This window comes from Lepidochelys kempii, chromosome 2, assembly GCF_965140265.1.
Source record: "Lepidochelys kempii isolate rLepKem1 chromosome 2, rLepKem1.hap2, whole genome shotgun sequence".
Taxonomy (NCBI): domain Eukaryota; kingdom Metazoa; phylum Chordata; order Testudines; family Cheloniidae; genus Lepidochelys; species Lepidochelys kempii.
In genome coordinates this window covers 124222251-124243785 of record NC_133257.1, presented here as the reverse complement: position 1 = coordinate 124243785, position 21535 = coordinate 124222251, and the positions used below count along the sequence as shown (strand labels likewise).

Here is a 21535-nt window from a genome sequence, read left to right as displayed (position 1 = left end):
CTTGCTTCCATGCTGCCTGATTCCTTGGGGATCTGGCTGCGTGGAGACTTGCCAGCTGCCATGGAGATGGAGAGCCTGAAAGCCATGGATCTTGGGGACTCAGAGTGCTGAGGCGGGTGAAGATCCAGGCAGATTTCCATCAGAAGTTTTGATGGAATTAACATGATCTTGTAGAACATTTCAACTCCATTGAGTTTCCCATATAAAAAACTGTTCCATCAGCAAATTTCTGACCAATCTACCACATAGTCATACCTACAATCAGAATGATGTAGGCACCCCTAGAAAGGGCTTGTGAAGCTTTGATAGGATGCATGGTAGGTAAGCCACGATTTAGTGTTACATTAAAGATTTATCTTCTAAAAGGACGACAATGCCAAAGATATCAAAACAGAATAATGCATTATAATTCATTGGACTAGTTTTGGTGCCCAACTTTGGTTGCAGCTGTTCAAGAAAGATAACAGAAAGGGGAAATGTCCAGAAAAGGGTAACAAAAATGCTGAGTGGGTTTCACATGCAAAATACTGAGTTCAGTTGTGCAAGTTGTTATTCCCATATACTGTCCAACGGCACTTCAGAGGAGAGTAGCTATATGCATATGAATAATTGTTCACAGAATTGGGTTTAAAGATTTGAAAGACTGGGGTTAATCAGTTTGGGAAGGAGAAAAAACTACGAACTTGATTAAGATACCGAGGATGATGAAAGATATAGTGAAAACTGGCCAGGTGCTTCCTTTCACTTGCTCCCACAACACAAGAATAAGGAGACACTCTTTGAAATTAAGGGGCGATAAATGTAAAGCAAACCAAATGGAAATATTTATGCAGTGGATAGCCCACCTGTGGAACTCATTACACCAGAAGGTCAGTGGGTCAAACACAGCGTGTCTGGATTTTTAAAGATATGGATAACTGTGACCATCAATAACATTGGTAATTATGCTACGAAAAGATAATATTATTCTAGCCTCATCTTTGCTAACATCAGCTGATTGCTTGCAGTGTTAAGCCAGAAATCTCTTTCCCTTCTTGTGCAGCACTGAAGGAACCTGGAGCGGTGCATTATGGAAGGTTTCTGACTTCCTCTGGAGGATCACAGAAAATAGTGATGGGAAACGCATATTAGATCATCCACACCATCCCCTTAAAAATGCAGTCACAGGATAGTGGATGTATTAGATCAGCAGTTCTCAAACTTCCTTGCACCGTGACCCCATTCTGACAACAAAAATTACTACACGACCCCAGGAGGGGGGACTGAAGACCAAGCCCGCCCAAGCCCTACCACCCTGGGCGGGGAGGGGTAAAAGTAAAGCTGAAGCCCAAGGGCTTCTGCCCTGGACAGGGGGTGTGTAACCTTAACCCTGGGCAATGGAGCTTGGGCTTCGGCTTCAGCCCCAGGCAGTGGGGCTTGGGCTTCCGACTTGCTAAGGCCCAGGGCCAACACCAGCCTGGGCCACTTTTGGGGATCCTGACCCACAGTTTGAGAACCCCGTATTAGATATTAAACTGCTCATCAAGTAGAACAATGAGAACTCTGCAGCATTCAGTTCAAATAAGGATCTGCAAATAAAGATCTGCAGATTGGTTTACAGGGCCAGGAACATACAGAGAACCATAGCTGGCCTCTGCCGACCCCGAGACACTACTTCACCCCAAATCAGCATTAGATCCCACCTTTTTATCTTAGATTCCTTTTGGAGTGGGGTGCCAGGATTTCTTAGGGCTTGGCAGGTACACTGACTATGGAAGAAGCTGGGTGGAGAAAAGTTCACAGGACAGCTAAAACATTTGCTATGTTTAACAAATTTGAGAGATAATGACAGTTTCACAGACAATTCAAATTCAAGACATAGGAACATAAGAACTATCACGCTGGATCAGAACCATTGTCCATCTATTCCAGTATCCTGTCTCTGACAGTGGCCCACACAAGATGCTTTAGAGGAAGATGTAAGAACCCTACAGTAGGTAGATATGGGATAACCTGCCCTCTCCTAATGGTCTCATCCTAATCCTTAATAGCTGGAGATTACTTTAAAATGTGAAAAATGAGCTTTTTATTTCCCATCCACTACTCTTTTAGTGAGCATTAACTATAACAACTCTGGCTACTCTTGTTAGCCACATAAACATCGAATCCTTCTTTGAATCTTGCTAAATTCTTGGCCTCAGCAACAGTGCTGTCAATTTCAGACAATGCTGACTTAGGAGTAATTTTTATAAGGCTAGCTGAACATTTCAGTCAGCTCAGGTGTCAGGTACAGGACACTTCATGGACTAATGACCTGATCCAGTATGGGAATTCTAATACCATTATGGTATTTAAACGATGAATGGCGAGGAGGTAGAACATGACCTTGACAAGGTCACCTTGAAAACAAAAAGAAAAAAACCTCTTCACATATCCATGAAAGTGCAATTGTTAGTTGCTATTCCTATCTACCCAATCTGTATGCAGATTCGTTTGAGTACACATTGAGTACAAAAAGGAGAAATCACTCACTTTTCAGCACAGTGCAGAAATCCATCTTGGAAAAATGAAAAGTGGTCTGAGGAAAATGGGAAAAACAATGCAATTACATCCATTCAGCATGAGGGAAAGACTAATACCAAAAAGAGATCTTACATTTACAATGTGACACGGCAGCATAAGACAGAGACTGCATATCCATTCTGTCAAAAAGCGGGGAGGGAGAATTGTCTACATAGAAAGTTCTGAACCTGGAATATTGCATTTAGTCCTGGGCTTTTAACAAAAAGATATTGGGAAACTGGAGGAAGTTCAAAGAAGAATGACCAAAAGGATCCATATACCTAGAGGAATGATCTGTGAGGAAATTTAAAATGCTTAAACAGGTACAGCTTGGCTAAGCGGTTACTGCTACCGCTCCTTTACATAAATATGGTCTGTAAATATTTGAAAGGTGGACTCTAAGGGTGTCTCAACCTCACTCTGGCCACTTTATGCTGTTCTCATCTTTTTACCAAACTAAAGGGGCTCTAAAATCCCTGTGTCTGGCTGAGGGAGGACACCTTAAGGCTGCCTTCAAGGATCCCTTCACAATGCCTGGCATAGGAGGGTTGGGAGTGGAGGGAGGAAGGGCATGCTGGGGGCAGGGCCCAAGCACTGCAGAGATTCCAGGGTGTCGTGTGACCTATATGGCAGGCCTGAAGAAACTGCTGAAACTCAGACCCCCAGCACTGTCTAAATTATTCCAGAGTCCCTGGAAAAGGGCACAAAGGTGACTTAAATCCACTTCAAGCCAAACTCCCCTGGGCTGCGAGGGCCTCCTCCAAGAAACTCAGCACACAATTTTCCCTTAGAATGGGGGGGAAAATAACTTGGGTTTGTACTGCAGGGTGTAACTGGGAATAATAGAGAAAAATTGAGAAGGCCAAAATTATAGGCTGAATAATCAGGGAAAAGATTCATAATATCCCGCACTGGGCTATGGAATCCTTTCCAAGGCAAGTGTTAGAAGCTGCAAAGCTTGCAACATTAACAATGAAACTGTTCAAAGCATGAGAAAAACACTATTATAGTGAACAATGATATACATATAAAGGGGATACACTACTCCTGATAGGCAAAATGTAACTGACCATTAATTTCTGTCATCATGTTTATATTTATTACCCAAAGCTTCCTTTCAGGGCCACATTGTGCTAGGTGTGGGCAAACCGTTTTTATGATTCTATGAGCTGTCCACTTAACCTAGACAGAAGCTGCATGCATGTACTCACATGCCACCACATCTACGTACTGTCATGCAAGGTAGTATTTCACTGGGAATTCCTGATTTGAAGGTCCAGGAAGTTAGCAAGGGGAAAAAAATAATGCAGTCATTTTTGATGACAAAAAGGGGCAGAAATTTCATTTCAGGCTTAAACACCCCTTGCCCCTCCCCCCAAACAGACGCACACAAATATAAGTTATGAGGATGTCTTAACTTCTTTTCCATTTTCTGCTTTTACTATCACTACCAGCAGATTAGACAGAGCTGACTGCTTTAGGCTTCAAACAGAGTCAGTCTCGGGGGGGGGGGGAGAGGGGGGGTCCTTTAACAAAGCCCTCCTCCCGTACCCTCCCACCGCATTCACTTGCAAATCACTGTGTGTCTGGAAGTGCCTGCTTTCCCCAGCCCTTAACCTTCCCATACCGAGTGCTGCTGCAGAAGCAGAGCACTCTGTCCGTGTGTGTGTGTGTGTGTGTGTGTGTGTGCGCGCGCGAGGGAGGGAGGGTGGTTTCCTTTTTTTTTTTTTTTTTATTATTAATAATCAGGAGCACTGAATGGAAACCAATCAGACAGAGAGCCCCCCTCGGCTTCGGCTCCCTGCATGCCAGAGTTAAAAGTGACGCTGGGAGAAAGCGAGCCCCACTTAGACGCGAGTAGGTCCAGGCGTGGAGGTAGCCGGCAGCGTGGCGGGCAGCAGGCGGAGGCGCAGCACGGTGTCCGCGCCGGCCGCTGTATTCCTGCCTGAGGCTGAGCACTCGTCCTCTTCTCTTACCGGTAAGGAGATCAAGCTTTGGACTGGTGCAGGGCAAGTTTAACGGAGGAGCAGCCGCCTTCCCTTTCGTTTGGTCGGGCGCGAATGCTCCTGAAAAAGCCGCTACTTTGGCAAAGTTGCCAGCTCGGTGCTGGGGGGCACTGCGCGCCCCGGCCGCTGGGTGTGCGCGGCGGAGGCCGGCGCAGGTTGGGCCGGGCGCCGCTGGCAATTCACGTGCATTTGGTGTCATTTTAAGGAGGGCAAAGCGACGCGGCGTCTTGCTGCAAATTCAGGGGCACTAGCAAGACCCTTTAGCCAAAGGAAGGGGGAGGGGGGCAGCAGCAGCAGCAGCTTGTTCAGGAAGTACCTGCAACGATACCTGGGCTCGGGAGCCGAGAGCAGGTGGCGAGCGAGCGAGCGAGGGAGCGCAAGGAGCGCGGGGCGGGAGCGCTCGGGTCGCCCGGCCGGGCGGAGGCGCCGCGGAGCTGAGCGTGGCGCGCGCTTGAGGTGAGGGGCGTCCTCGAAGGAGAAGTCGGGCCGGGGGGTGGGTGGTGCTGGAGCCGTCTAGAAACCGACACTCGTGCAATTCTTGAGGGGATGATGGGGTGTGTGGGGGGGGGGCATTTGACCGGGGGTGCGTGACCACAGAGAGACACTGAATTCATACCTCGCAGTGAATGAGGCTAAGGCACTGGTGTCGCCCTGTCGCTACCTGTTACAGAGTGAAATTATATTTTATCGATAAATAAATCTCACCCTGTTTTATATGCTGCTTGTGCAAAGAGTTGTATCCGGCACTAAGCAGTCCCTATGGCGGTCAGGGGCTGTGGAAAGCATTCCTGTCACTGCTGCAATAAAATCCATATTTTATGGAGAGTTAAATGCAGTACTCTGTCAGTGCAAGTGGATGGTCACCTACGTGACTCCCGCTGACATTCAAGGATCAAGAAGTTTAATGACCAAAATTGCTCCCGGCTTGACACCAGATCTGCTACTTTTCTCCAAAAAGAGACAATGAGGCACCTTTTTTATTGACACCTAGGATTTAGAGTGATAGCAAAACCTTAAAGGGTATCAGGTAGCCAACTTGCTTACTGAGTGTAAAGTCAGCTCTTTGTTTAATTTACAGTTATTGAAACAAAACTGGAAGGGAAAGGATGCCAATTCAGAATAGTTAATGACAACACACATACCCGTGTATTGTGCGTGTATATAAATACATATCTAGCATTGTTTCTGTTCATCCTTTCATGGGACCATATTTAATAGCACCTTGGAACTATTGTAATTCAGGATGGAATTTGGGTAGGAGTTCCTAGTTTTAATCAAAATAAACATAACTCTCTCCATCAAGATAAAGGCTTATTTCATGCATTTTCTATAGTGAAATATCGGTTGTGCAGTCAGTTCCATGTGCAGGTGCTTGCATGTTAGTTTAAGTAATCCATAAATATGATTAACAGCTGCTCATGAGCAGTATAATGTGATGGTACTGGTGCATCCCTATTTTTTTTAAAAAATCCTTTTAAAGGCAATTGAGGCAATACATTTGCATATGTGAAGAGAGTGGAGGGCTGGAGATCTAAATTTAAGTAGATTCCTTCTTCATGGATATAAACACACTTTTTTTTTAAAAGGCCTGGCAGCAGAGAACTAATTGGATAGTTTCCTTAAACAGCCCAAATGTGCTAATAAATATTTCAGGAAATCTCTTCCCCCTCTCTCCTCTCCAATGTTATGTTCCAGGGCAACTGTAAAAATATAATCACATATGCTTGTGACTTTACACTGCATTGCAATTTTTCTGGACATATTTCTGCTGGCTTGTGATTGACTTTGGAGATGGGGGGAAGCAAACTATCAGAAGTTGCAATACATTTTCAAGGAAAATGGCACTGATTTAATCTAGCTGTAATTCCTTGCAATTATTTTTGCAGTCATTTCAGGATCTGGCAACCTGGGGTCCCTGTAGGGGATTTATTAGTCTCTCAAGCTTAATGTTTCTCAACCTTTTTGATACCAGGGAACAGATTTCTGCCTTCCTGAACTATGTCATGGAGATCTCAGGGACCAGTGCTGGTCCACAGCGTAGTCTTGGAGGAATGCTGCTCTAGGTATTTTAGCTTTCACACCAGTTCATGGTTCTCATATAGTTCAGTGCTAGCACTCCAAAGGTTACAGTTATAGGCACAGTCATCCTTTTCTACCAGGTCGTTCACTGTTAGAAATATGCATCTGTCTTCTGCCTCGTCTCCATCTGCACAACTCCCCCCTGCAAGTAGTAATCTGGTGCTAAAGATAGTTTTTCCTTTTGAAAAGTAAAGTTTGCATTTTGTACTCTGCTGCTCAGAATATATTTAATTGAGAGACTTCCTTGAAAGGAAACACCCCCATTAAAGAAAAATATTTTTCTCTGCTGAAAATGTTTCAATTTATAGAACTTCTGAATGGTTAGCAGAACATACGCAGACGGCAGCCCTTACAAGCAATGAAGTTAATGTGCAACTCAAGGATATGATGAATCCCTCAAGTCCTGAGCCTCCCCAATCCTCCTTCCACTCAGTTCATTAAATTTATTTTCATCTTGCGAGAGATGATGTCAACATGTTGATTTTCTCCTAGTTATAGACTTGAGGAATGGTTAGATTTGGATGGGATCTCTGTTGGGTCACTTAATCCATGCCTGCCTCCACAATAGTAGCAGGGCTGCTTTAATAATCCATGTGTAGGAGAGCATTGGTATTCTGTTCGTGTTTAAATGACAGTGTTGTCCAGCTCTTGCCTGACTTATTGGTGTGCTGTCTGCATTGACATTTGGTTTCTACTGGAATTTCCCAGTGCCAAGGCTCAAGATGCTCAAAAATTGCTTATGAATCTCACCAGAAATGACTAACTACAAAGGTAAAAAGCAACTAAAATCTATAAAAACAAAGTTGATAAAATACTTTGGGAGCAGCCTGCTGTGATGGTACACAGCATGTTGCATAATGATGGTAATTTCTTCAATGAGTCTGCTGCAATGATGCAAAAAATAAAAAATAAAATGGTTTAAGGTGGCTTTTGATTACCATTATTATACTTGAGAGGGAGCATGGAGGAACTACACAACTGAAGCTATTGTGCTTGACAGATTTCTTAAATTAACCCCCTGAAGACTAGGACAGCTAGCATAGCTGTGTGGCTTTGCTCAAGGGCTTTTAGTTTTTGTAATCACTTAGCCACACAACTGTCAAAAACTAGCCAGTTAGCCTCAGCTGTGATTAATCTTCCCTGCTGTGCAGTGCCATGCATTGTTCCTTTGCTGTATGCCTTACAATATTTAGGATGAGTCTCTGAAATTATGAATTAGAATAAATTAAAAGCTCTGCATGCTGGTGAATCAATCTCTTCTGCTGCCTCTGTGCAGGATTCGACTTGCAGTTTAAATATTGGTTCAGAAGTTTGAAATGTGTTCCAGGCAAGATAAAATCTGGCAGAAGCTGGTTCGCTTAGTCATGGCAGCCCATTTTGAGGCTCTGGAGAAATCAGGATCCCTGGTTAATAAGGATAGAGAAGTGACTCAGTTTGAAATGTAGGGTTTTCTTTTTTTAATAGTGTTTCAACTCAGCTGCTATCTGCCTTATTTGCCTAACAAAAAAGGCACAGAAGCAGATCATCAGTCCCTATTTCAATTAAATAATAAAAAAAACCCACGTTGAATAATGCATAATAAATGCAAAGCATCAGGAGCATTATGCTAACAAGGGAACTGCAGAAGAAATAGTTATCTGTCAATTGTATTGTTTGCGACGTTGCATTAGAACTTGATTAGAAACCACTGCCTGAAAACAATACAAAAAGTTGTGTTTTGGGGTTCCTCCCCCATCCTGTTTTACTTTCATTATAAATCTCATTTTAAAAATCTTCTCTCTTCTCCTTTCCTAGGGCCCATCCTACATTTGTTAAAGGCTATGGCAGCACTCCCCTTGTCTTCAGTGGGCGTAAGAACAAGCTTCTCTAGTGCATTTATATTCCTCCTGTTTGTCCTTCTCCTATTAACCCAATATTCAGCCTAATTCTGATCACGCCTTTATCAGCATTGCTCCATTAATTTAAATTTACACTGGATTAATTGGCAGCAGAATTGAGCCATGGTCTCTATTCTGGGTGCTGCCAATTGTCAGTATTGTCTTTTCTTCAGCTGATTGGTATAGCACTGGTTCCTTTGTAAATCTTGTCCAGCACTGGGTGTTGAAGGTTGTTTATAAACAGAAATATGACTTTGTTGCAGAGGGTGTCCCATGATGAGAATATCTCAGATTATACGGATTGTTCATTAAAACTCTCCAAAACCTAATGCATTTTACTGGAGTCCTCTTACAACCGCAAGGATCTTCCCACACCACCGGTCATTTTTTCTCCCTCAGGAGCCTACATCTTAGCAGTCATCTTGTGTTTCAGAGGAGTGAGCAGGCAGGTCTACCTTTTAGGAACCCACAACCTCTCTAAATCCGCTGCAAGGGATCATGCTAGGGTGACCAGACAGCAAATGTGAAAAATTGGGACGGGGGGGGGCGGGGGTGTAATAGGAGCCTATATAAGAAAAAGACCACTATAAAATCGGGACATCTGGTCACCCTAGGTAATGCTGAGAGATGTGAAATTGTTTTTCCTTTTCATGGGTCTTCTAGCTGGCAGGGTAGGCTTCCCAGCGTGGAGAGTCTAAACTTAGGTCTCCTTTCTGAGTTATTGCGAGGCCACTGCTCTCTCAAAAAACATCCCAAAAAAGGTGTTTTAACAAAGAAGTGATGACTTAACTGTGATGGAGCCAGACCACTTGACAGCATTCAGGTGAGCAATCCAGGATTATGCAGATATTGCATTCCCTCGTCCCACACCCAGCCTGAAAGACACAAGCCAGACATCCCCCCCTACCCCACTCTGCCAGAAGCATAGCATATACATTTCCATCTACTCCCATTCAGGAACTGTGCTCACCTTGTTGTGTTAAGTAGCCTGTGTAATAGTGGCTTTGTTTTGGCATGGTGGGCAGATATTTTATGGATTAATGAGGTTGTTTTGCTAGGTTATATATACACACACAGAAAGTGTTTAATTGTAGCCATGTGATTTACATTTAACTGCAATATAAATGTCCACCGTCTCCTCCCAATCCTTCCCTAGTAACACACCATAACATAGTTTTGCAGTAATAGGTAGTGTGTCTTTCCAGCATTTCCGCTTTTGCACCTAATGATGGAACCAGAGCAGGAGGACCTCAGATAAGGGTCAGTGGAGATTGAAAATTAGCACAGAAATTAAACACTAGTCAAGCTTCCACAGGTATTGCAGGTGTGTGTTTATTTGTGCGGAAGATAGAGACTCCTATCCACTCCTATGCACTTCATCCAGCAGTTAATAGCTCCTGAAACAACAAATGCTGTTCAATCAACATGATCATTAGCATGGAGCTCAGCTTTAGTGTGAAGCGTAAAACCTAACATGAAGAAAAAGAAAATTGGGATGCAAATATCTGTCTATGAAGGAGCCTCCACTTTGTATTCCATAAGGAGATGGGAACAAAAATCTGTTCTGCATTAAAGTTGGTTAGGCTGCCTATACTCTGCTGTGATCAAGAGGATTTGAATCAGGATTTTAAAGACTAAACTTGGTTGAGCCCAGCTACAAACACAAAAGTTATAGCCTAAGGGGGAATGTTCTTTCTTACACCTTGAAAGGGATCCAGGTATTTTTCCATCATATTTTTAAAAAGCACATTGCTAACTTTAACTTCTTCTGGAAGATTGCAAGTGAAATCTGTTTTCTTCCTGAATTTTTTTCTTTTTGTGTGCCTAGTGGTTTGTTATTGTAGGATTTCTGATAAGTACCATCTTGCTGGCATTAATGATTAAAAATGAGTAATTTCTTTATAAATATAAGAAAAGAGAATTAGAACTATCCTCGAGCAAATAGATTGCTTTGTATTTTCACAGTGCTCTATGGATACTAAGGAGTCAGCTTATGTATTGTCCCTGACGCAGGACAAAGCCAAGTTCTATCTGGTCACCCTACAATCTTTCAATATGTTTATCCTCATAACATCCCTGTGAGATGGGCAGTGCTTAAGCATAGAAAAGCTAAGGGCTTGCCTAAGGTCAAAGAGGAAGTCAGGGGCAGAGCTTGGGTTTGAATCTAGGTCAGCAGAATCTCATGGTAGCACCCTATCCAATTCATCATCTTCTCTGTTCTGCTCATTTATGCTGCTCCTGGAGCAAACTGGAGCTGGTCAAAAAATTTCAAAATTTAAAAAAAAAATTAAGTGTGGGGGGTTGGCTAATTTTTTTTTTCCACAAAAAAACAAATACCTTGCCTCTTTTCGGACTAGCTCCAATACTAGCTGAAACGTATGAAAGCTTTGTGAAAGATGTATCCAAGAAAGTGTTCCCTGTTTTTTGACCAGCTTTAGAGTAGACCAGGAGCTTGACTGAGTCACAGTCTACTCCCCCTTTACTTTTTGGGGGTAGAGCCCATTATCTAATGGCACTGATCACTTCTCCATCTGCGCTGGCTCAGCTGCACTGGCCAGCAGGTTGGGTTGTGGAGCCAAGCCTTTGCCCACTTTGTGTGGGGGGGGGGAGGGGGGGGAGGGTTGAGGAAGTATTAGACCCAGAAAGGCTGCTCTTTTTCTCCCCAGGCTACATTATGGGCATGCAGTGCAGGCTGAGTGCAGCAGACCAAGGAGTCACATTATGACCCTTTCTCCCCTGCACATCAAGACAATCACACTTTAACGTCCCTGTAACGTAGGTCTGCATTATTGGTTCTATGGGAGAAACAAGGTGGGTGAGGTAATTGTTCAGAAGTTGGTCTAATAAAAGCTATGACCTTACTCACTTGGTCCCAAGATATTAGAGAGACTAACACGGCTACAACTTCACTGCACACAACAGTGGAGGATATAAAATTTAGTTATCTGAAATGGAAATGCCACAACTTGAAGAAACAAGAAGCAAAAACCTTAGTAGCAACATCTACTTCCTGAGCAAATGCAAGAAACAAATCTCCTCCCCAAAGGTCTCACCAGATGTATGACACAGAAGTTGGTCCACCCACCTTGTCTGTCTAATATCCTGGGACTGAAATGGCTACAACAACACACATGCATTTTTTCCATTGCACAGGTAGGTAAACTAAGCCACAGGGAGGTTACTTGTCCAGGGCCAGTGTGTCATTAGCACGCAGGTACTGAAGGTAGTGTAAATGCAGACAGATTAAATGGGATAGTGGTAGGGCTGAATTAGTCCTAAAAAGCACCTGTCTCAACTGTGCGCTCAACCTACTAGACAAACAGATCTTCAGTAATAAGAGCTAGAGACAGCATTCGGCAAGATCACAGAGGAGGAATACACACATTTGGAATCCCTTTCATGAAATGACAATTTCCTTTTGTGAAATGAGAGCTCACTTTAGCTGTCATTGCTGCAAGGGAAAAGATTCAGAAGAAAGGTTTGAGTCCACTAACCTTGCTCTTTTAGACAATCAAGCCATGCCAAATAATTTTTCAAAATTGTATATTTTGTCAAAACTCCTTTTAAGTGTAAGTAACTGTTACTGTATTTCCTTTCCCATCATTGCTGGTTATTAAGCTTTTTCTTTGTAAACATAGGAATTTTTTCCTCATGCTGCTGGACTTCCTGGCCTCCTTCAGCCAGGCCCAGATCTGGAACAACACTAAGCACATGCTTAACTTTAAGCACATCAGTAGTCCTACTGAAGTTGACAGGGCTACTCATTTGCTTCACTGTTTCACTGGAGGGTTCTCGTGAGTTTGCAATGCAATGTGTGACATCACCACAGTTGCTTCTATGGTGACCATATTGTGACCTCCAAAACACTAGGCGTGGTATCACTAAATAATAACTCAGGAAGGAGGAGGAAATTAATTAGAAATGAGAACAATTCACTGAAAACTTTGCTAAATGTGATACCCACAATGAACCCATAGAACAACTTGCACGGCATGGGGTGAGATTCCTCACCACAGATTTGCAAGGATGAGGTGGCCCTTGTTAATTAGCAGTGATGGGTCAAGGAAGTGAAATATAGAAGACATACAGAATATTTGGGTGGGGGTAGAATAATATACTATAAGGGTTTGCCTGACTGTAGCAGGGGTTCCATTCTAGAATATAGCCATATTCAGGAGCTAGAGGTTTGGACATATGTATGAAGCCTTCAGAGTGGGCCAGATTTTGTCTTCAGATGCCCATGTCTCCATTTAGACTTTAATGGAAGCTTTGTGCACATGTTATTTTGGTGGCATTCTGCACCAAAAAATTAAAAATTATACACACAGTATTTTAAAATTCTGCAAATTTTATTTTTCAAAATAACACTACATAATCACACCAATTTCAATTATTTTGGTAATTTATTTCAAAATACCTGTCAGCAAATATGTCTGTAACATACACACACATTCCCTCAGGAGTAGAGAGGGAAAGAAACCCCTATGACAGCCCAGTTCCTGTGTCTCTACCTCCCCCCAGAGCCCAGTCACAGGGGCCCCCTTGCCCAGACACCCGCTCCCCTCCTCCAGAGCCCAGACACCTGCTCCCCGCCCCCCCATCATAGGACATCAGGGTTGGAAGGGACCTCAGGGGGTCCTCTAGTCCAACCCCTGTTGGTGACCAAGAGCATTGCAGCCCGTTTCTGTGGGTGAAAGGAAATTCTGTGCACACATTAATTTTTGCAAAATTCTGCATTGCACAGTGGTGCAGAATTCCCCCAAGAGTAACACATCCAAGGGCAAAATTGGGCCCAATGTATCTTATTTATTAATATTTACATGCAATGGCACTATTTTAAAGCCATCTTGTGATTTGAATATGTTTACTGCTTTAAAGGCAGTGCTTCCCTGTCAGAAATAAAAGGGTGCCCTTTGATTTCTAGAAAGGGCTTTTTTTCCCTTTCTAAAAAAAAAAATAAAAAAAAATCCAGGCTTCCACTTGTCTCCACACATAATTTATTCTGCTGTGAAATGAAATATCATATTTTAACACTTGTAGGATGTCTTTTGCAGGATTTCTTAAAATGGTGCCTCATTAATTTACTGTAATCCATTTGTTAGATATGCTTCAAGCTGCCAGATATCTCATTCACTTTAAGGTATCATAATTTTCCTTAGCAACAGGTTGTAATTTCAACCAGGCTGGTAAATGTGAGGTAAGAAGCTGATTGTCACAAATCTAGGTTAAAATACAGCACACATCCTCATTTTCAGGGGAAATATTACACTGAACCCTAACAGAGCAACTTTACACAGCAGGATTTCTCAGGATTTGCTTATAGCTGGTTATGACTGCTCATTTAATATTAAATAGGCAAGTATATTGTGTGTGATTACTGATGTATTCAAATTTAACAAGACAGACATTAAAAATAGCTTTCTATCCGAGATCAGCATTTCAGCTGTAGATTTGTTTCCTGCCCTCACCACCCTACTATCTGTCTGCTATCTTACAAAGGCCTGGGACAGTCCCTGATGGTCAGAACACAAGACGGTTAGTTAATCTGTGGTATCATCTAGGAGGAAGACTTCAGTAACTGGCTTCAGAACGCATTCAGGGCTTGCAGCAGCTCAAGACAATCTGAAACCACTTCCTAGAATTTGAGTCCATGAATGTTCAGCACGTACTGTAGATTGTTGTCAGAGACCGCAGGTTCAGAAAGGGTAGCATAACACTGTGTTTGACTGGAGCCAGGTCAGTATGGTCCAAAAAGACTAGATGACCTAACAGGTCTTTTCCATCTCTGACTTCTATGAAGGGAACACAATAAATCTTTTTTCCCAAAGAAATAAAGAAGGAATGAAGTGGATTTAGGGTGCATGTTTTCAGTCACTGTCCCCCTTCATCTTTTCTCATATACTTACTGGTTGCTGTTCTTTCCCTAAACCTCTATGTGCTTATCTATTGTTTGATTCTTTTCTTTTTTAAAAAAATGACGAGCCTTATATTTGGTAACAGTTCTGCCACCAAAAAGCAAAAGGGATGATACACTGTAGTGGAGAGCTGTTTGAATTCTGAAAATTCATTAGACATCTGCTTGTTGAGAATGAGACTGCTTGTCCTTACATGAAGCATCAAGGGCCATATACTTGCTTGCCTCTCTCATGCTCCTGGCCCATTGACTCAAGTAGGGTGACTCACAAGAGCAGAACAAACAGGATTCAGCCACAAACTAGCAAAAGATGAGTAGAGCCCTGCAAATCCACAGATGTCCGGGGACCATTTTTGAAGATTGGAGGCAGATACAAATTTGTATTCGCCCAGGGCTCTAAAATGAGTTATTGTAAATAGCAGAGTTGGGCCATCAGAAGTAACTTTCTAATGCAAGCAAGATTAACTTGATGTGCTGTCTGCAATGAGATATTAGAGATGATAGGGAGAGCGAGAAAACTTTCATTTAGATGGAAACATGACTGATTAATTAAGCAGTAATGAACAAGGAGCCTTGCTATGCATGGATATGAGGCTCACAGTGCTAATTTAGCACAAAGTACAGATCCCAATTTGTTGTTAAATTAAAATGGCTTTTTAAATTGTTTACATTTTTTTTCTTATCTGTTTCTTTGTGGCAAAATGATTATCCTGCTGGTTATGGAAACCAGTCAGAGCCACAGAATGTGGGCGAGGGGGAGGGATTGTCCTGTTTTGTAATTAAGAAATACACTCTAATATCTGTGGCATCATGAATAAGCACTTCAAAGCAATGAGTGTGCTTTGTGTTGCATATTAAGCCAAACAATTAGCATGCTAACAAGCAGCTCTGGACATAGAGCAAAAAATGCATTGTACTTAAGGATTTTTTTTAAATCCAAAATCTGTTCACCTGACAAGTAAATAAAGGGAAGACATTTTTTAAATATTCAGAACAGCTTCTTTTTGATAGGCATCATGATTATGTCACATGGTGAAACTTTCCACCCCATTAATGTATGATGGTATAGAGAGATTTTTCATAAGTCAAGCCCTATGGAAAATAGGGGGATAATAAAAAAAAACCAATGTCACTACAAGGTTAAGTCACAAAGAAGTTTCACTATGACAGGAATGATTCTTTGTAATTTATTGCAGGATAGCTCGACAATAGCAATTTGTCATGCATTGTGATATAATTTGATGGGTTCATTTCTTAAATGAATTATAAATTACCTCTGTATATCAACGACAGAGCTGGATTTTTTTAATGTAAATATTCCCTCAACTTTTCTTCCTTTTCTAATCCATTTTCCTTCATACAGAAATGACTCCCCTCCCCCCATCTAATCTTTCCACTAATAAGGTGTTTAATAATTTAGAAGTCTAAAAAATGAGCATATTTCAAAGAGGTTGGTATCAATGTTAGTCTGAGAGCCTCAGGCTATAAAAATGTGGACGCGGCTACCAAACTTTTATAGAGTCAGAATCCCAACTGTCTTTCTGCTGCAGGCAGCTATTTTATTAAAGTTGGTATTAAACAACACTGCCTAGAGTCTGATTAACAATTTATGACTGCCTAAGAAGGATTAGCAGAAGCCTATCATTTTGATATTTAAATCTTAATTTGCATCTAGGAAAAAGATGGACCTTATGCAGGTTTACAGTTTCATTTATTATTTATTTTCTGCTGCATCCGAAACAAATACTCATCTGCGCATTTCAAGCACACTTTGTTTTACTGCTGTTTCAGGATCTGATCCCAGTCCCATTTTGAAGTAAATGAGAGCTCTTCTATGGACTTGGGTGGGAGAAGAATTGGCCCCTGCCATCATGTGATGGGCCACATTGCTCAAAATGAGAATTGCCTCCTGCTAGGTGCCAAACACCCCTGCTGAAATTAATAGGAATTTGGAGTGCTCAGCATCTACCAGGATTGGGCCCCAGTTTTGCATGCCTAAGAACTGACTGCATCCAGCAAATGTTATTCTAAAGAATGGAATCTAGACAGACATGACTAAAATTTACTTGGCAGAGAATCCCACAGACCAATTCTCTTCTCCTTTGGTCATAATTTATACTGTGCAACTAGTTAATCTGTGTCAGTGACTGGCCTGGTACCAGACTAGACTCCGATTGGGGGAATACTGCTTCCACTACCAAGAAGGAGTGGGGAGGAACTGAGCTGGACCTGCAGCTGCTGGGTGGAGATGGAACGGGAGTAGGAATAAACTCCAGAACCGATACTAGGCGAAATTGTGCTCATTTGCACCAGTAGAAAACCAAAATAATTCTATATACGTTGTAAAGGAGGTGCTCCTCATTTGCAGCTGTGTAACAGCAGAATATGGCCCATTTGTGTCAAGGCTATTTTTATATATATTTCTAAAAATAGAAAAATGCTAAATTTCCAGTTCTGCAGATCTTTATTTTAAAATGATCTTAACATCCCCATGTCCCAGACCCCCTCAAATTCAGGTCCTGCTCAGAAAAAATTATTTCCACTTATCTATTCTTCAATGGACTTAATGCTCATGGTTATTTTAGGGGTTAGACATAGTGGTCATACCCTGCAGTGCTAAAGGAAAAGAGAGTGTTTACTAGAGGTTGGTAGCTCAACTGGCTTGCAGTAAGAAAAACAGTTTGGTCACTTGAGTCTCACTAGTCAGTGAAATACTAAAAGATTCACAGGAGATACTGTTTAAGCATCACTGATGTTTTCCATGGCCCTGATTGAACTCTTAGCTTTGACTCTGCAGCTTCTCTTTTAATCAACAGCTTAGTTTTGTCTTGAGCTCAAGGGCTTTAAGTTCTAAACACTAGATCCATGGTCTGGAAGTGGCTAGTTCTTCTTCAAAGAAGAAATTAATATTAAGCCCATTATAAGGGACATTTCTCATATTACTTCTGGCTTTCCAGAAAGTGATCAATTAACTTTCTATTTTTGTTGTCTTCTTTGGTCTATATTCTCCTTTCAGAGTTGTCATGTGATTATCTCCATGCATGGCAATCAGAATATTCTCCTCGTTGGACTTCATTTAAGCACATGCTTAAATGCTGTTATGTCCCACTGACTTCATTGGGTCTTAAACTAAGTACTTAAGTGTTTTGCAATCAGGAACTTTAAGCATATCTGTGAGGAGTAAGTCCTTTAGATTCAGAATTTAGCAGAGCTCAAGAGTTTGTTCCTCTTCTGCTTCTGAATAATTTTTTATCAAATTATAGAGGCAGATCCTCAGCTGGTGTAAATCAGTATAGTTCAATTGACCTCAAGGGAGCTATGCTGATTTACACCAGCTCAGAATCTGGCCCATAAAGTAAATCAGCAATAGGAAATGTGTATATAGAAGCTGAAGTTCCCAACCATTTTCATAATGTGGACCAGATCTTAATAGAGATCATAGGCAGCTCCCCTCCCATTTGTGATGGCTCAGACCAGTTTACCTCCCATTCATGATTCTGGGGAGAAGCTCCCCTTCCATTTACAATAACGCAACAGCTCCGTATTCATAGCATTTTCATTTTAGTTGCTATTAGTGTGTTAAGTGTTTTGTCCTTTTTGAAAAAGTTAGTCAATGGTTTATTTTTGATCTGCCTTCTCCAGTTTAAAAATTCTCCGTAGTTGAGCAGAAGCAATACGATGTGGACTTCATTGACCAATCACACAATATGAACAAACAGCCACAGCCAACAGTTTACGATCAACCTGGAGGATGAATTATTCATCCAAACTATTCTGCAGATAATTATTATTTATATTACATTAGTACCCACATGCCCCAGTCATGATTGTGCATGGCAGTGGACTAGGAAAATAATCTCTAGCCCAAAGAGGTGGCAAATATGTTTACAGAAATAGAGTTTGGTTCAGGGATTATTAGCTGACCAGAAAATGTTATTAGAAAAAGACTAGCTAAACTGACTGTTGTTTAATTGTAGCTTGTAAGCAACATATGTTGTACATGCCTTGGTCAATTTTGAAATGCATTTATTTTTACAAATACATTCTGTACTTTAGTTAATTCCTTCTTATTGGGCCTGATCCAGAAAATCTCTGCACTGTGAAACTCCCAACAGATGTCAATGGGATTTTCACACACAGGGGGATTGTAGGTTCCCTTTTAATAAGGCATGACCCAAAGTACATAACACGCTTGTAGCAGTATGTAAGAATGCCTGATGTGGAGGGCTGCAGGATCAATCCCAGTGTAAGGGCATCATGCTGAAACAGGATGAAAGCAGAACACAAAATTGCAAGAAGTGTACTATAAAATGAGAGAGAGAGAGAAACAAGAAGCGCATAAAAAGAGCCTTTGGGAAACAGTGTGAAGGTCAAGAAATGTGCCTGTAGAGCTCTTCAGGCTAAATTCTGCCCTCAGTTACACACACCATTGTCTTCATGGGTAGAACGGAGGTTAGAAAATGTCCCATATTTTGTTAATCCTCAAACTCCAGAGTGTTCGAAACCAGGCTGCATTCCTGTTTTACTGATACACATTCCACATCAGACAATAGGCTTCTCAAACCCACGTCCCTAGATATTTTATAGCTTTCTCTGGTTGATTTCTGCATCAAGGAGAACCGAATCCTGTGGCCAATTTTGACTTCATTTACAGCAGACTCTGATAACCTGTTACTTTGCAGTCACAGGCACAACCTCTTCCCTCCCAGCAGAACAACTACTAGATAAAAAATTCTGGGAACATTGGCTTTCCACAGACCCAAGCCCAAGCTTTGGATACTGGTTGTAAACTTACTTCTACCATACACCAGTGCACTTCAATGTCCCATATAGGCCACATTTTCAAAGGAATACATGGGATATTATGTGCCTGATTTCCAGTTCCGTCTCAGCTAGAGATGGGCTTGAATCAAAACCCTAACTTCAAAAACCAAAATCTGAACCTGTGTCTAAAGTATGCAGATAGCCCATCACATCTTTATAATGGGCAGAAAGGAAACCCTAGATCCAAACAACCCCAGACTTTTCAGGAGGGGAGGGAGATTTGAAATCAAAATACAAGAAGAGAGTCTCAAACTAAAAATTCATCCCAATCCAGCTTTAAAATTTATGCCTGCAGTTTAGCATGCATAGGCATAAACTCCCAAATTAGCACAGTCAAGCAGCCATTGCCCATTACAAAAGTGGTTGACCTGTGCACATTATGAGTGTGCAGATAATTACATGAAAAAAAATCCTTAGCTGGTGTAACTCAGTGTATAGATCTATGACATAATTGGAAGAATCTACAGTGAGGATCTGGCCCTACAATTCTAAAGTTAGAAGATGGTTTGGAAAATTTGCCCCCACCCCATTGTTTCTTCCTGACCAAAAATGCCCAGAAAGTTCTAGAACACATTTTTCAGAGTGGCAGACTTCCTTGTGTGTGCTCAGTTTGGATTAACAAAGTTTACAGCTGGAATTCAGAGCCCTCTGCACTACCCAAATGGGGTGCAATCCAAGTACTTAAAGGTGCAAGTGCGCAGCTTTGCTCAGGTTGTTTAGGTTTTCTCTGCCCCAAAGTCAAACGTGTGGCTAGCCACTGTGGCCCTCAGTCTATCTGGATATATAGCTGTGTCATAACTAAATGCGGGGGGAGGGGAAGAGGAAGAGGGAGGAAGAAAACCTCACGCTAGAAGTGTGACTTTGGATACTTGCGTTTTTTGCCTTTGAAAAAGCTAAAAAAAGTTAAAACAGCATCACCAGTTCCACTGGAGACGGGAGCTGGGCTCTTTGTCCTGACTTCCACACAGCGCAAGTCGTATATGACATCAATCTGTCTCATACCACTGCGTCACCATTCAGTCTGCCAGTGCAGAAGGGAAAAAGACAAGAGACTGTCAGGGGAATGCATGTAGAGGTGGACTAAGGAGTAAACTGCTGTTTAAACAGGTTTATGGGGAATGTGATATTTCTTTTTAACAGTCTTTTTTAAAAGACTTTTAGAGAGCAGTTTCTTCTTCCCCATAGTGCTGTCAGTTGGCAGATCCCACTGGGCGGGGGAAGCAGAGGACACCACACTCTTAAATGGCTCTTAAATGACATTGTTAAAATTTACAGCTGCATTGTTTAAAAGCCATTTCAGGAGCAGTTTCTCATCCTTACCGCACAGACTGCTTTCACCTGCCAGTCTTTTAATAGGCTGTATTCTGCCAGCCTCAGTGGTGACATGGCAGCACCTGACTTGCTGGCTGGCATTTTGCATTATTCAGTATACAGATATCAACATGGGGAGTAGGAATAGGCTACACAAGGCATTTTACCACCAAGTCCCCTGCTCACATGCAGCGCAGTTCAGATGCAGATGACCAAAAGCCACTACCAGCTGATGTCTGTTCAGGGGATTATGTAAAAGCAATTAGTGGTTTCAATCTATTTCTTAATGCAGAAGTGTCCATATCACAAATGCCTTTATTAGCATCTTTTGGGGGCAGTCTCTGAGGATAACTGAAAAGCCTGGGCTACCATCTTGCCCCAGACACGCTCCTGCAGAACAGGGTTGTGGCACCTATGCAAGATAATGTGAGGAAACCTAAATAGAGGTCTTCAATCCGCAGCGTTGTGAGTCTGCTACAGTGCACAATCATTACATCAGTACAGGGAAAAAAAATTAAAACAAATGCTGATGCCAGATCAGATTCTGATTTACAAGGATACAGGAGTGGGAAAGATTCCTGAATATCTGGGATTCTGTTTGGAACGTGGAGTTATTTAAAGGGGCCATTTATTAATTACTTCTCAGAAGAAAAGTCGATCACAGGAGCAAATTTACTTTTCCTATTCTCCAGCCATGCAGGTGAAAGACCTACACTAAGTATACCCTAGGATACTGGAGCACATTTTCAAGTGTGCCCTTTAAACATTGCTTGCAAGATTTCCTGGGGGGGAGGCACAGTAGGTCATGATTTTGTAAGCACAGACTTAGAGGTCAGTTTTGAAAGCGTGACCTAATAATGTAGCACTCAATCATGCAGGTCCTTACTCTTCTGGTGTAACAGCAAAGATCCAATGAAGACCATGAAGCTATGATCTGACCCCTAGTCAGGGATGTATAGTTTCTGGTGAAGTCACTGGGCCTG

At 42.0% G+C, this 21535-nt stretch overlaps 1 protein-coding gene and 1 long non-coding RNA gene across 4 annotated transcripts in view; one reads left to right on the top strand and one right to left on the bottom strand.

The window, feature by feature from the left end:
• The window catches only part of LOC140907088 (uncharacterized), a 34229-nt gene extending 29596 nt beyond the window's left edge, over positions 1-4633 (bottom strand). The window contains exons 1-2 of the long non-coding RNA XR_012157364.1: positions 4518-4633; positions 2512-2557 (exon numbers count right to left, since the gene is read on the bottom strand). This is a non-coding gene — a long non-coding RNA (uncharacterized lncRNA). The remainder of the gene's footprint in view (positions 1-2511; positions 2558-4517) is intronic.
• The window catches only part of CDH6 (cadherin 6), a 121337-nt gene continuing 103870 nt past the window's right edge, over positions 4069-21535 (top strand). Inside the window, exons 1-2 of one of the 3 annotated variants that reach the window (XM_073332270.1) lie at positions 4732-5003; positions 8421-8476. The gene's annotated coding sequence lies outside the window, so the exon portion shown is untranslated. Of the gene's footprint in view, positions 4520-4731; positions 5004-8420; positions 8477-21535 lie in introns of those variants that run through there. The other 2 variants (XM_073332268.1, XM_073332269.1) reach the window with 2 other exon arrangements.